At 40.1% G+C, this 16,324-nt stretch overlaps 1 protein-coding gene across 1 annotated transcript in view; it reads left to right on the forward strand.

The window, feature by feature from the left end:
* The first annotated feature begins 1,991 nt into the window (after nt 1-1,991).
* LOC124253540 overlaps nt 1,992-16,324 on the forward strand; it is a 30,417-nt gene continuing 16,084 nt past the window's right edge. The window contains exon 1 of the mRNA XM_046687343.1: nt 1,992-2,128. The gene's annotated coding sequence lies outside the window, so the exon portion shown is untranslated. The remainder of the gene's footprint in view (nt 2,129-16,324) is intronic.

Raw genomic sequence — 16,324 nt, forward strand, 5'->3', positions numbered from 1 at the left:
TGTGTTTTATTTTCAAGTGATGGGTAATCAATGTAATCAGTCACAAGTAATTGAGTGAGTTGGGTTTTACGCCGGTTTTTGCAATACACCAGAAATGGGCTTCACACATTGTGCCCATAAGGGGAATCGAACCCGGGTCTTCGGCGTCACCACTAGGCTACCCCACCGCCCCTAATCAGACAGGAATGCAAAAGTAGTAGAGCATATGAGTTGCACTTAGCATTGTCCATAATGGTAGAAATTTCTGTGTAATAACTTTCCGATATGTACACAGTGTGTGTTAGCTATTCTTAAAAAAAATGTTGAAGTAATACTATGTCACAAACACACACACCCTCTATCTTTCTCACTCTCTCTCACTCTATCTCTCTCTCTCTCACTCTATCTCTCTCTCTCACTCTATCTCACTTTATCTCTTTCACTCGCTCTCTCTCACTCTATCTCTTTCACTCTCTCTCTCTCTCTCACACACACACATACGCACGCACACGCAGCACGCGCACACACAAAGGAACTAATAAACTCCATTTCATCTCAGCTTCTGTGTTTGATGAAGAACACAATACTATCATTCATTCAACGAGGACATTCGACGAGGACATTCAACGCGTGTCTCTTTAACTATCCACCTGTTGCTGATCAGCAAGATTGTCCTTACGTTTCATGACCCGTGAAGATCCGGGTTAGAATTGGTCTTCAGCAACCCATGCTTGTCGTAAGAGGCATATATCGGGATCCGGTGGTTAGGCTCGCTGACTTGGTTGACACATATCATCGTGTCCCAGTTACGTAGATCGATGCCCATGCTGTTGATCACTGGATTGTCTGGTCCAGACTCGATTGTTTACAGACGGTGCCATATAGCTGGAATATTGCTGAGTGTGGCTTTAAACAACAACCAACCAACCAACCTTGTCATACGAGTGAGTGGGTGAGTTTAGTTTCATATGAATTCAACTTCAACAGTTAAATGCAGCTTTTTATTTGTTTTCCAACATCCTGTCGTCACTCTTACGTTTGTACATCTTCAAGACTGTAATTCGCCCGTTTTCACATTTTTCCAAACTGTTACTTGAAGAATTCTTTGGTTAGCAAAGATCTGGTGCGGTGATACGGCCGATCTACTCGTGATCTCTGTCTATTCATGCGTAATTTCGGCATAGGTCATCTTTTTCTATGTACTTTTCATCACAACCAGAGCATAGACAAATATGATATATGAAATATGAAATGTTATCATTTGTTTTCGGTCAGTTTTCACATGTCATTTGGCGAGAATCGCTTCACGAAGCATTGGGAGTTAGTGCGTTAAAATTTAGAAGTCACATCGGCAATAATTCAGCCATATTGTGACTGTCGAATGTAGAAGACGCCCATACGAATTCTTCAATACCAGTGAAGATCCGGGTTAGAATTGAAACCCATGTTTGTCGTAAGAGGCAAATAACGGGGTCGGATGGTTAGGCTTGCTGACTTGGTCGACACATGTCATCGTTTCTCAGTTGCGTAGATCGATATTCATGCTGGTGATCACTGGATTGTCTGGTCCAGACTGGAATATTTACAGACCACCGCAATATGTACACAGCAGGAATATTGCTGAGTGCGGCTTTAAACAACAAACCAACAAACCAACGAATTCTTCAAATACACTTGTTTCTTTTGGTTTTACAAGTCTCCAAGCTAACTTTTACACCGCGCTATTTCTCCGTTCAGGGCCCCGTTCCTCAAAGCGATCGTAGCGCTACGACAGTCGTAGGTCTATGTTAAAGTATGGGAGTTACGATCACCTTACCGCTACGACAGTCGTAAGTCTATGTTAAGGTATGGGAGTTACGACTGTCTTAGCGCTACGATCGCTTTGAGGAACGGGACCCAGGTTAATACCACTAATCGCAACGTCGCAGTGTTTGGAAGTTCTGGGAATGATCAAGGGAAGTAACTCTGTTGGAATTCCTGAAGGTGAGAAGTGTGGTATGAACCCCGTAGCATCATGTGGTGGCATATGCGCCGTACTATCGGCGCGCTGACATGTTCCAGCTTTGCTGTCCCGTCCATTTTTCTGATACGCGCGAATTGAGTGGAAGTTTCTTCAAGAGAGTAGCAAATACTTTTATCAAAGGAAACGGTAAGTCAAACATTTGAATTCTAACCGGTTCCACTTGTCGGGTGAGTGAGTAAATGGCTACGATCACTCTGAGCCCGTGTTTGGAGCTGACGCGATCTATTTATAACTTTCTGTATATGTTTCGATGGTCGTTTGGCGTCTATTTAAGTTCATGTTTAATGCTTTAAAAGTTTACAATACGGCTTTGTGTGTTAGGAACACATATTCTGTTCCAACCCTGTTGACAGAATGCGAAATTCTTGAAGCTGAGCTACTGTACGTGTGCTGTATATAATGAAGTCACTGTTGAGTGACTCTATACGGCTAAAGCACTATACTGTACTTTTATTGAGGATTTATTTTGGTACTTTCGAATCAATGTCAAGTGATTCCGACATGCACAGTACAATCTTGAACGTTTACTGCTGCTAGCATCTCACTCCTTGCAATTGTAGACTGAGAGTAAACTCTGTTTACTGTATAAATATGTAAATTTAAAACCTAACAGAGACAATACTTCATATATTTGAGCTTGGTGTGTTTGACATCTCAAACCTTTTAGTTGAGTTAATCAGATCCTCTAGGAATATATCTAGGAACTCCTGGGCTTATAGCTAGGATCTCCTGGGCTTATCTAGAATATACTAGACTTCTATCTAGGCTGCCCTGAGCTTCTATCTACGATCTTCTGACCTTCTATCTAGAATCTACAGGACTTCTTTCAAGGCTCTCCTGAGGTTACATCTAGTATCTAGTGAACTTCTATCTAGGATCCACTGTGCTTCAATCCAGGATCTACTTATTTTCTGTCGAGAATCTACTGAGCCTCCATGATGGATCTCATGGGTATATATCTAGATCTCTACCAAGATCTCTTGTGTCTCTACTAGGATCTCCAGGGCTTCTCTTTAGACTATTCTGGACTTATATCTACATCTCTACCAAGATCCCTTGTGTCTCTACTAGGATCTCCAGGGCTTCTCTCTAGACTATTCTGGACTTATATCTAGATCTCTACCAATATCTCTTGTGTCTCTACTAGGATCTCCAGGGCTTCTCTCTAGATTATTCTGGACTTATATCTAGATCTATACTAAGATCTCTTGTGTCTCTACTAGGATTTCCAGGTCTTCTCTCTAGACTATTCTGGACTTATATTTAGATCTCTACCAAGATCTATTGTGTGTCTACTAGGATCTCCAGGGCTTCTCTCTAAACTATTCTGGACTTATATCTAGATCTATACTAAGATCTCTTGTGTCTCTACTAGGATTTCCAGGGCTTCTCTCTAGACTATACTAGGATTTCATGGGGTTCTATCTTACTGGGCATATACCTAGGATCTCTTAGCTTATAATCTATTATCTACCAGGTTTCAATGTTGGGATTCTATCCAGGTTTTACCAACTTTGATCTAAGATATCACGGGCTGATATCTGGTGTCTTTGAATTTATATCTAGGATTTACTATCTAGGATTCTATACAGGATGTATTGCATTATATCTTGTATGTCCTGAGCCGATGCTAGTATTCCCTGGGCTTTTTTCTAGGGCTTACTGGGCTTACATCTAGGATCAAATGAGCTTGTATGTGCGATCCCCTTGTGTTTAGGATTGTCTGGACAGATGCAAGCATGAAATCATTAGGTTAAGGAATTGTATGCATTTTGTATCTTGTTGAAGTTTTTTTGTGTTTCTGATCTTCATTGTGATGAATAAATAAATAAATAATAATAATGTCACTTATAAAGCGCAAATGTCCACACACTTATGAATGCTCAATGCGCAGAAGTGAGTAAAAGAGTCAGTCATAGGCACTTTGATACAGGTGAGTTTTAACTTTTGACTTGAAGATTGAGAGAGATTCACATAATTTGATTTCTAAAGGTACAGCGTTCCAAAGAGTTGGTGCAACATAGGAGAAAGCCCTGTTCCCATACAAAACTAGGTGGAATTTGGGAACTTGTAGTAGGGGCTGATTCTGGGACCGGAGTGATCTTGATGGAATGTATTCTGTGATGAGTTCAGTGAGATATTCTGGAGCTTGATTGTGGAGACAACTGAAAGTGATGCAGAGAAGTTTGAAGTTGATTCTCTGTTGAATAGGCAGCCAATGTAAGGATTTGAGAACAGGAGTGATGTGATCAGATTTAGTCTTCAGAGAAATAATTCTTGCAGCTGTATTCTGTACTTTCTGTAGTCTTGAGATATTGTGTTTGCTGAGGCCGATCAACAGTCCATTGCAATAGTCTAGTCTGGATAGCACTAGACATCTGACCAGGATGTGGGCACATTCCGCTGTGATGTACTTTCTGATGTTTCCTATGGATTTAAGATGAAAGTAACATGATTTGCATATTCTGTTGACTTGCTCCTGCAGTGAAAGGTCTGCGTCAATCTGAACTCCGAGGTCTTTCACAAGTCTCGATGTAGACACTTGTGCTGAACCAATTGTGACTTCATTTCTGAGATCAGTTAGGTGATGCTTTCTGCCAACAAGTAGAACCTCTGTTTTTTTCATCATTGAGTTTTAGTGTTTGGCCGTTCATCCATGATTTTATTCCGGCAGTGCAGAGTTCTAGTTGTTGGGCGGCTGGTGGTTGTAACGCAGGTGTGAAAGGCTTCAGGAGTTGGGTATCATCTGCATACGAATAGTCCGAGATTTTGAAGCTGTCGATGACGGATTGAAGCTGGTTTGTATAGATGAGAAAGAGGACTGGACCTAGGATGGAGCCCTGAGGTACACCACACGAGAGAAAGGTCTTGCTGGAGAGTTTATCTGCAGCTGATACAAGTTGATTCCTGTCTGTCAGATAGGACTGAAATCATGTCAAGGCTACACCATGAATTCTGGCGTGATGCTCCAGAATGTGCAGCAGTATCTCATGATCCACAGTATCAATGCTGCTCAAGTTGTTTATGTGTGGTTTGATGACAGCAGTCTTCATGTTATGCGGAAACACACCCTCCGATAGACTCTTGTAGATGATGTCTGTGATGACGGGCAGCATAGAGGTCATGTGATCAACAATCATTTTGTTTGGAATTGGGTCACTCAAACAGGTTGTTACATTTGATGATCTGATGAGAAGTCTAACTTCGTGCTGCAAGAATGGTTCAAACTTGAACAGGGTTGTTCCAGTGAACTCAGACTGAGTGCCTTGTCTTTTGACTGGACTGTTTCCATGAAAGAGAGTTTTAATGTTTCGGACTTTGGATTCAAAATAGCTGTTAAAGTCATTTGCTAATTTAGAGAAATCATCTGAATCTGGGAGAACACATTCTCTATTTGTGCTCAAGAGAGAATTCTTAAAGGTATGGAGATTTCGTGGCTTGCTTTAAAATTTCATTATTTCTTCTTTGCAAAATTGAGGTTTGGAGTGTTTAATCATCTTATTGACCTTGCTCCTGTAAGATTTATAAATCTGCCGATGAATACTGCCATCTGTTTGTGGTAAGTCTCATATTATTTTCAGTAGTTCAGGATTCTGGTTTATCCAGTCCAGACTAAGTGGACTTAAGTCTTAAGTGGCTGCACAGGTGGCCAAGTCATCAAAGTAAAGTCTGATCATGGGTTCGCATCCTAAAATTAATTATGTTTCGAGAAATAAATTCATAGCATTTTACACCCCTTCAGTGACTTCACCCGAGCTCTCATGGACTATAATACATACAGACCCCGGTTCGATTGCCTACATGGGTACAATGTGTGAAGCCCATTTCTGGTGTCCCCCGCCATGACATTGCTGGAATATTGCTAAAAGTGGCATAAAACTGAACTCACTAACTCAATCAAGGAGGTCACACAAATAACAATCACTTTGCAAATGTAATCGAATGTCCAGCAGCATCAAGGAACTCGAGTGATCTGGAGGTGCTCTTTTAGTCTGGGAAGTCTGGCATCCAGTCTGTCGATTCAATGTTCTTGATGTTTGATACTTACAGGAAGATGTTTGGGTGGGCTTTGGTGTTTGGGTGCTAATTGCACCGTTCTAATGGTTTTGGCACTACTGAAATAACAAGTTTTCAAAACTAAAATGCCTGTAATTGTTTTTTTACCTGATTATATGAAGTCCACAGAAACAAGAACTACAGAAATTCAATAGTGCTGAAATAATGCAAGCATGCAAGACAGTACTGTTTTAACATTAGTTTGTTTGTTTGGTGGTTTGGTGTTTTAGCAATATTCTAGCTATGTGACTGCGGTCTGTAAATATTTGAGCCTGGACTAAATGATCCAGTGACTTATGAGCATCAATCTACGCAGTAGGGATACGAAAACATGCATCAACCAAGTCTTCAACCTTGACCGTCTGATCCTATTCAACCTTGACCGTCTGATCCTATTCAACCTTGACCATCTGATCCTATTCAACCTTGACCGTCTGATCCTATTCAACCTTGACCGTCTGATCCTATTCAACCGTGACCATCTCATCCTATTCAACCTTGACCGTCTGATCCTATTCAAGCTTGACCGTCTGATCCCATTCAACCTTGACCGTCTGATCCCATTGGTCACCTCTTATTATAAGCGTGGATAGCTGAAGGCCAATTCTAACCTGGATCTTCATATGGTTTATAACATTAGTACACACTCATTAGTATACATGAGTGTTTCCATCAAGTATCTTGCTGTTTGAAACCTGGTTATGTCGTACTGACTGTCTTGTGGAGTAAACTCTCATCACCACTGAGAGACCCAGTGAGTTGGGAGATTCAGAACCTGATGAAATCTAGACTTGCTTTATTTAAGGCATTAGCATTGCAGAGAGGGCTAGGCAGTAGGGAAAATAATGTGGTTCAGGGACTGTGAGACAGACAGACTACTTCTGGGCTGCTCCCATGATTTTGATATCGCCTTGTCGCTATGCAGACCTATGCCATCTTCCATAGTGTGTCTGTGATAGATTTCCATTCTGTATTGCCTTCACGCCCCAGCAAAGCTCTGCAGGGTTGATATGATGTGTTCTGAATCAGGATTCTGTTAGGAAGCCATTATGGGACATCCTATAGCAACAAGTCAGAATCAGAATGGTTTATAGGGCAGCACAGGATCTGGTTGCCGCAGCTATCCCTATTATTTCATAGGCTAATCATAGGGAAACAGTATTGAACAGCCCTTGGTTCTGTGTAGTGACAAGTCAATATATAAATGGGTTATAGTGAGGTACAGAATATGGTTACCATGTCTACTCATATTATTTCAGGAAGCGAATCGTGTTGCAGCCTTTGTGGATTACAATTTATGTATGCGTCAAAAGCCCCTCGACCAAAAGCCCCTCAGGACAAAAGCCCCGCCAAAAATGACCAAAAGCCCCTCACTTTATGTATTAATAATGGGAAAATAAGATTAAAGACAAGAAATTATTAATGACATGAAACATTTTATTGCTTCATAATATAATGACATAAATACTATATAAATAAATATGTAATTAGCAAATAATTTTAGTGAATAAAAAAAAAACATCATAAAAATACCAATTGCCTTTATAGGTTGCAGACTTTCAAAGTAAGCAATTATCACATTTTCTCCATTTCCTTTACATTGATACTATAAAATACTTAAAATACTTTATAAAATATATAAGAGCAATGAGAAAATTCATTGTACTTTATAAAATATATAATACTTTTTCCTACTTAAAATACTGTAAAAATTATATAAGAGCAGTGAGAAATTTTCATTCCTTTATGAAATACATGAATTGAGGGGCTTTTGAAAGGGTGCTCAAATAAGCGAGGGGCTTTTGTCCAGAGGGGCTTATGGTCAAGGGGCTGTTGTATCAAGGGGCTTTTGGTCGGTACCCTTAATGTATATCACGGCAGGGTGGTTAGTGTGGTGTGTTCTGAATCACAATTCTGTTAGGAAAACAGTATGGAAAACCTCTTTGTTCTGTGTTGTGACAAGCCAGTATATAAACGGTTAATAGAGAGCAGGGAGATATGGATACAGTCCAATTTCTTAATCATAAACACTATGTTTCAGTAAGAAGCATCACACGTGTTTGTGTGTGTGTGTGTGCTTTCTATTGGCTTGGACAAAGGGTTATAAGGTCAGTTTGGATGTATGGAACACATATAACACATGTTATATACTGGCCACATAAAGAAACTGTGCACTCAGAAAATATAAAGATAGACAGACAGTGTCTTTATACATAAATAAGGGTGTGAACAGTAAGTATTGGAGACAATCAAACGCTCATGCAGGTGCCAGGTGACGTGACGTCATTGATGGTGGCCTATGGACTTGTGTTACTGCACGTGCAGCCTGTGCAGCTGCACACAACATGTGAAACTCAGAAATTGCTGTCACTGTCGAAATGATCTTTGGTCATTCAAACGTTCATAAATTCACATGGGAATTCACATGCACATCATGCCAAAGTTAACATCTGCTCAACGTTACGAAACCATTGGAATGGTTCAAGCAAGCATGAGCCAACAACAGGTGGCAGCACATTTCCAATGCCATCGTAACACGATATCTGCATTGGTCAGGCGTTATGGAAACAGTAAAGACGTCGCCGACCACCCACGTTCTGGGCGTCCCCGAGTAACGACAGGACAGATGGATTCGGGTGACTCATATCAAACACAGGATCAAGATGGCAGTGACCACGTCCCAAACCATTCCCCAGGCCTTCAATGCTCATTTGGTAGCCTATATGCGTCATCGATGCACTGCTGTGCTTCACGCGCATGATGGTCATACCCGTTATTGACTTTGTGACTTCGTCGTGTGACCCCCCTACACAATATTGTTCATGTTCTTTTGACATGTTGTTGTGGCCCGATACTTCAGCTTATAAAGTGTCTACATCATTTCGTCTTTTCTGTGTTGTATTCCAATTCTGAAGGAATTTTCTGTGTGCACAGTTTCTTTATGTGGCTAGTATATTTGACATTATGCTTTCTCAGTAAAGTACAGATTCTAACTTTTGGTGGTTTAGTCCATCCGGAATTTGAACTTGCACTTTCAAAGCCAGGCACTTAATCACCAACACTCAAAGCCATCTAACCCACTCAGCCACCGGGGCGTTCACGAAAATGGAAGTTTGACAACTGGTAGTCTAGACCCTGTATTTTGTGTACCCCTCTGCTGTATAACATATGGTACATTTCGCCACTTTCTAAATGACATTTGTACAGCGCCAATATCCAGCTCAGCTGCTCAAAGGAGCTTTGTTTTTCCCTCGATCACTGGATGTCAATCTCAACAGCACGTCCTATTATCAGTCTCAACTCCCTGGGGATCATACAACTCTTGCAGCCACTAGGCACACCGAGTTAATGCAGCTTTTCCATCCTTACGAGGCACTCATTCAGAGCTGGGTGGACTGGGACACATTGTCATAGTACTTTGTCCAAGTTTTACTGCATGTTGCTGTACCCGCAACTAGGTGTTTGCATGTATTCATGTGGCCACCATCTGGTCATTTACCAACGGATTCGTGGGTTCTTTTAAGTGCACAGGGTCGTGTACTGTACAACTAGGGGGTGTGACAACATCACGCCCCTATGTATAAGTCAAACTATTTATTTGGTCTCAGGGGTTTAAGACAAAGGGGTTCACCTGTAATTCAAAAAGGTTGTCTGGAAAATGTGTGTTAGTTGGATGGTAGGAAAGGGCTATGTGAGCCATAGTGTATTAGGTGAGGTGAGGTGAAATTGGGTTTAACGTCGTGCTTGAGAATATTTCCTCATATGACGAGGTTCATGCGTGTGTATGTGTATGTGCGGCTATGTACTAGCCCAGACTGAAGCTGGTTTTATAGTGCTAGCCCACTGAGATACCATGCCGCAGTGAAGCATAAATACCCCACTCAGACACATTATATTGACTCCGAGCCGACCAGTCCTTGTTGTACCCATTAATGCCGAGCGCCAGACAGGGACCAAAAAGTACCATATTTTAACGTCTTTTGGTATGACACGGTCGGGGATCAAACCTGCGACCTTCCGCTCTCCGGGCGGACGCTCTAACCACTACACCACGGAGGCAGTCCATAGTGTATTAATTGACACTTTATCATTCCCAGTATTGATGGGACAAAGTGGTTAAGTGGTAGCCTAGTGGCTAAAGTGTTTGCTAGTCATACTGAAGACCCGGGTTCGATTCCCCACACCATTTCTGGTGTTCCCCGCTGTGATATTGCTGGAATATTGATAAGAGCGGCGTAAAATTATACTCACTCACTCACTTTCTTCGTGTATTCCATATGTTTGTATTCATATTTAAATCGATAGTTTGGGGGTATTTTTACACCTGAACTAGTTAAAGAACTTCAAATTGGATTTCCAATATGGTCGCCTCAGTCATATTGAAATAGATATATCTGACCATTACTCAGTCATTTTTGTCTAAAATGTAATGAATGTGTGAAGTAAGTAATGGGACTCTGCACATATGTTTTGTTATTCAGGTGTTTTAAATTTTTACCTCTATTTAACTTTACCTCTGTCTACTTTGACCACACTTATTATTAATATGGTGAGTGAGTGAGTTAGTTATACTCACTCAATAATATTCCAGCTACATGGCGGCGGTCGGTAAATAATCTGGACCAGACGCAGAACATCGACCTGCGCAATTGGGAACCGATGACATGTGTCAACCAAGCCAGCGAGCCTGATCCCCCCATCCCATTAGTCGCTTCTTACGACAAGCATGGGTTAGTGAAGGTTCATTCTATCCCGGACCTTCACGGGTCATTATCAATATATTTATCGCCATGACTATGCTGATAGTTTTGACAATGTTATGAAATTGGTATTTCCTTAGCTGGCTGTATGATTCATAATACAGTCAAAGAGTTAGATTTGATTTGTTTCCGCATTTCTTACCTGAAATTGAAAACTGACGAGACTGAACTTTGTTATGTATTTTAATGAGATCTTTTGATTTTAGTGTTTATGCAACATATAATTTAATGCTACATTAATACATGTTACCTGTACATGTTTGCTACATATCCATGAGAGCTACAGCCATGGCAATCATTTTACACTGATGATTTTTGTTTTTTGTTGAACATGTCTAATTGAAAAGAAACCATTAAAATCTCTGTGAGCCCTGCCATGCTGTAACAAACCCATAAAGTTTCAAGTGAGAATTGTTTTTCAGCAACCCATGCTTGTTGTATTTAGTCTGTTTCTTTGTCTACTGGGCTAACTGATAACACTAGCAACTTTTACACCTTCAAGTTGAAATGTAATTTCCTTTTTAGGCCAGACAATTTTATTTCTTGTTTTACGGATCCGCCGGTCGTATATTTTCAAGAATAAGAAAAAAAATAAAAATGAATTTTCACCGCTCAAAAAATAAAATCCTAATGTTTTTATGGGCCAAAAATGTAAACTTACAAGAAAATTATATTTAGATTGTATTTTGCCTCATATACACTTCATAAATTGCCAAAACATAAATACTTTTAGTATTTAAAAGGAATATTACTTTGACTAGTGATTTTTAAAAAAAAAATTCCCCCTCCTGCCTTTTGGTTTTCTGAGTACAAAAATCTGTAAAACAAGAAATAAAATTTGGTCTGGCCTTATTATGGTATAACAATGAAGATACCAAGTGACCTTGAAGATCCAGGTTAGAATTGGTTTTCAGCAACCTTGCACGTTTGTTTGTTTGCACTCAGCAATATTCCAGCTATATGGTGACAGTTAATAATCGAGTCTAGGTCAGACAATCCAATGATCAACATCATGAGCATCGATCTAAGACATGTGTCAACTAAGCCAGCGAGAATGACCACCCAATCCCGTCAGTCGTCTCTTATGACAATCATGGGTTGCTGAAGACCAATTCTAACCCGAATCTTCACTGTCACCAACTATAAGATACAGCCAACTGTAACATGTAAAAAAATAGTGTACATTATCATTCACTATTGAAATGGTTGGCACCATTGATCTTGCCACAAACTAGGCGGCCATTATCAGTAATCCTCTTTCAAGACACTGTCTAATAGTCCATCTGCTCGGTGGCCAGCGTACAGAGTGTAGATGTTGTGGCACTGGAGGAGAGTATCACGTGACATGCTGGCATTAAGCTTATCTGTTCAGCTGGAACTGGAGCATGCAGGGATAGTTATTTAGCCACCGAGTAGACTCTGTCACAGTCCCTCAGCCATATTCTTGTCAGCTAAGCACTTTCTGGAATGCAGAACAAAGCTGGTCCAGATTTTTCCATTGTGTTATGTGGTCTATCAAAAATATATATTTTCAGAGACTAAATGTCCTGATGGAAAAATAGTCCCAGAAACCCTTGTGTTGCATCCTCAAATTAAAACACAATCAGTGTGCATTCGATGTTCATTCTCAGCATCCGTAATGCACTACTATCTCATCCGGAGGGATGAGGTAGCCTAATGGTTAAAGCGTTACTCATCACACTGAAGACCTGGGTTCGATTACCCACATGGGTACAATGTGTGAAGCCCATTGTCCCTGTGATATGGCTGGAATATTGCTTAACACAGCGTAAAACCCAACTCACTTACTCAGTACCTGATCCTGCCAGGTACCCATTCACTACCTGTTGAACAGAGGCTGTGTATTCTATACCGATTGCATAGACTGATGCTCATGCTGTTGATCACTGGATTGTCTGGTATCCAGACTCGTATATTTACAGACCGTAGCTGGAACATTGCTGAGTGTGGTGTTAAACAACAAACAAACAACAACATACAAACACACTTTCCCATAGACCCCAGAGTGTTAATTCAAAAAGACTTGAATGACTGGACAAGTCTAGAATGTTTCAACCTGCAAGTAAGAACTGTTCGGAGGGTCTTTTTGTCAGTGTATTATTATTTTCAATTTTTTACCATGCAGGGATAGTTAATTAGCCATTGTCCTAGTTTCTATCTCTGTCCCTCAACCATATTTTTGTCAGCCAAGCACTTTCTGTTATGCAAAAGCCCGAAATGAAGCTAGTCTACATTTTCCTAAATTAACCATCTCACTGACCACAGGGGCGGTGGGGTAGCCTACTGGTTAAAGCTTTCGCTCGTAACGCCAAAGGCCCGGGTTCGATTCCCCACATGGGTACAACTTGTGAAGCCCATTTCTGGTGTCCCCCGCCGTGATATTGCTGGAATATTGCTAAAAACAGCATAAAACCATACTCAGCCAGCCAGCACTATGACCACAAGTGTACTTTACACAAGAATATGTGCTGCCATGATATGAGCCGCTGTCTATGAGTCCATTTAATTCGAAAAGAGTCCAACTGAAGTCTAGAATAAATTTGCAAGTCCAGAAATTATGAACTCTTCTGGTGGTCTTTGGTATTGTATTATCATTTTAATATTTTTGTAGATATATGATTTTAAATAATATAATTTCTGTGACTACATGTCAGTCTAGGACTGCTGGTCCATGAATGGCTGTTCAGCAGATGCTTGACTGTTTCCTGTTGGCTGTGCCTCTCACATATTGGTATATGATATGGCTGTATGTAGTCGCAGGCATCTGATTGTTAGACAGACCTACAAGATTTAATATTTGAGGCAGATCTTCCTTACAACAGATGCTAGGTGAATGGTATGGTATATATTCTCAGGAGGCTGAAGGGGAATGTATTGAGTCACAAGGGACCAGTCATTATTTCTGGGGCTTGGGTGTTTCAGATGTTTTTGATGTGTTGAAAACAATGGCCCTCACCTTTGCTTGTCAGAGTTTTGTATGACCCTTTTCCCGTACATCACTTTACATATTTTCCATGACAAAATCAAAAAGCTCTGAGTCATAGGCTATTATTTTGTTTTCAGTTGGTTTTAGGTGTTGACATGCCTGTTGTGCAAACATATAGTTCATAAAATTAGGTATGTGTGACATTTAATTAGCTTTATCAGCATCCCCATGTAATGGACTTTGTAAGGTTTTGTTTAGATCTAAGCAGGTGCGATGAACTGTCTACTACACAAAGATTAATGACATTAGATATTATTCTACCAAATAGATTCCTTTTGAATTAATATGGGGAATGTTTCAGGTCATGTCATGTCATGAAAAGGTCAAAGGTCAAGGTCACATATCTTGAAAAAGTTGTGGTTGCACTATTAATAAATGTATTAATGCATGGTAAATTGACTGAGTATGTAGATTCTTTAGGATAGAGACATACTTTGAAAATTCTCTTGTTCACAATAAATCAAAGGTCAGAGTTTGTGTTCATGATTTATAACATGGTTACATGATTCGTGACATTTTATATTTGCTTGTTTCCTGATACCAGATGAGAAGAAGGTGCAATGTCTTTCAGAGGTCAAGGTCATCTTTGAGGCTATTGGGTTTACAATCCTTGGTGTTTTCTAGATCATAAGAAATTGTGTTGATTTTTAAGTCAAGGGCTGCTTCTGCAGGTCCATGAAGATGATGATGATGTCGGTGGTGGTGGTGGTGGTGATGATGATGATGGTGGTAGTTGTTGTGATGATGGCTGTGATGATGACATTAGCAGATTAGTCATGCTGATGCTATTAGCGATGTTCCTTGCAATGATGATAACATTAACAATGATGATGATGATGATGATGATGACGACAACTTTGAAGATTAGTACCTGGCATCCAGCTACAGATATGTAGGAGTTATCTCCCTGGAGTGTCTCCCTGGAAGCAGGAGTCAAAGAGAGGTGAGCCCCACATAATGCATACAGACATGGGTGGCGGGAGGTATTCCTGGAATGTTTTACTACAGAGAGGAGCTGATTTTGTTGTAAGAGCTCTATCATAAGCTTGTTGTTAGCGCCTGTGATAGATACTCAGAAAAAAGAGTATATTTTTTAGAATGTCTGGAAGCAGTGAAGTTTGTTTAATAAATGATTTCGAGTATCTAGTCAGTGGGAGTGATTGTAAATCCGTACAACCTGAAAATGTGAGTCTTTATCAGTATAGCGTCATGATACAAACTGTCAGTTGTTGTTTTCATGTCTGTGAAAGCAAAATGTGAATTTAAGGTTTGACCTAATTTTGTTTTCTACCTTGGAAAATATTTCTTTAATCAAACTTGGATTCTTGTTTCAGTTTCCCAGTGAGTGAGTGATTTAGTTTAGTGTTACGTCGCTTTTATCACAGCCTGGGGATAGCAGAAAAGGGCTTCACACTTTGTACCCATGTGAGGAATCGAACCAAGGGCTTCGGTGTGACAAGCAAACACTTTAACCACTAGGCCATCCGACTTCTCCTAAGGATATAGAACATAGACAGTACAATGTATTTGAGTTGGGTATCCATATTCCGCCGCATGGTATGTTGGTGAGCTAGCACTATAAAATTAGCATTAGTCTATACGACTACTTATACCACCATCTGTCCTTAGAAGTTTAAGTGTGTATTTACGTTTATCATCTAGCATGAGCTACCATGAAAATAAATTGGCTTCAGCTATGGATTCCTCATCGCCAAGGTTCTAAACTCCGTGAACCATGCTGTTTACCCATGGATAATTAATTATCTGTTACACACGAGGGTAGTAAGTAAAGCATCACATCAACAGGTGCTCCACCGTGAGAAAGCTTTGTGTGAACCGTACGAAGACAGGGTTGATGAAGGAAGTTTAAGTTCTTTGTTCTTTCAGTGCGACATTTGTGTACTTGAACACAGCTTTGTAGACTTGCATTTACTGCCAGAAATAAAATCTTATTTAAAATGACATACCCACAAAGAGATATAAACAGAATGAATAATGAGACCAGCACAAATCCCATAAATTAGAGCTGAGACAATCTAGACTTGCCAAAACCTGGACTTTTAAAACTTGAATTGTTTAAAATATATTCTGCAGTGTCTGAGAGATAGACTAATTTTTGTATCATTTACAGATATTTTGAATATTATGTGCATGAGGAATTTGTAAACATAATATCATTGACGGTAGTAATAGATAATTGGTTGTGGCCTAACCCGTAACTGAATTCAGGAATTGTTTACTAAAAGTACAATTATGATATCACAAATGGTTGGGAAAAAAAAGTCTAAAATGGGTAACTTCTCTCAGCCATAACCTTGATTGCGGGTTATTAAAAGACCAGCATCATGTTGGACTTGCTTCCCTTTAAACAGTCAAGCAATTAGTGAGTGAGTATGGTTTTAAGCCATTTTTATCAATATTGCAGCAATGTCACAGTGGGGGACATCAGAAATGGGCTTCACACATTGTGGGGAATCGAACCAGGGTCTACGGCGTGAC

The sequence above is a fragment of the Haliotis rubra genome, unplaced genomic scaffold (assembly GCF_003918875.1).
Source record: "Haliotis rubra isolate DU_JTF1 unplaced genomic scaffold, ASM391887v1 Scf543, whole genome shotgun sequence".
NCBI lineage: Eukaryota > Metazoa > Mollusca > Gastropoda > Lepetellida > Haliotidae > Haliotis > Haliotis rubra.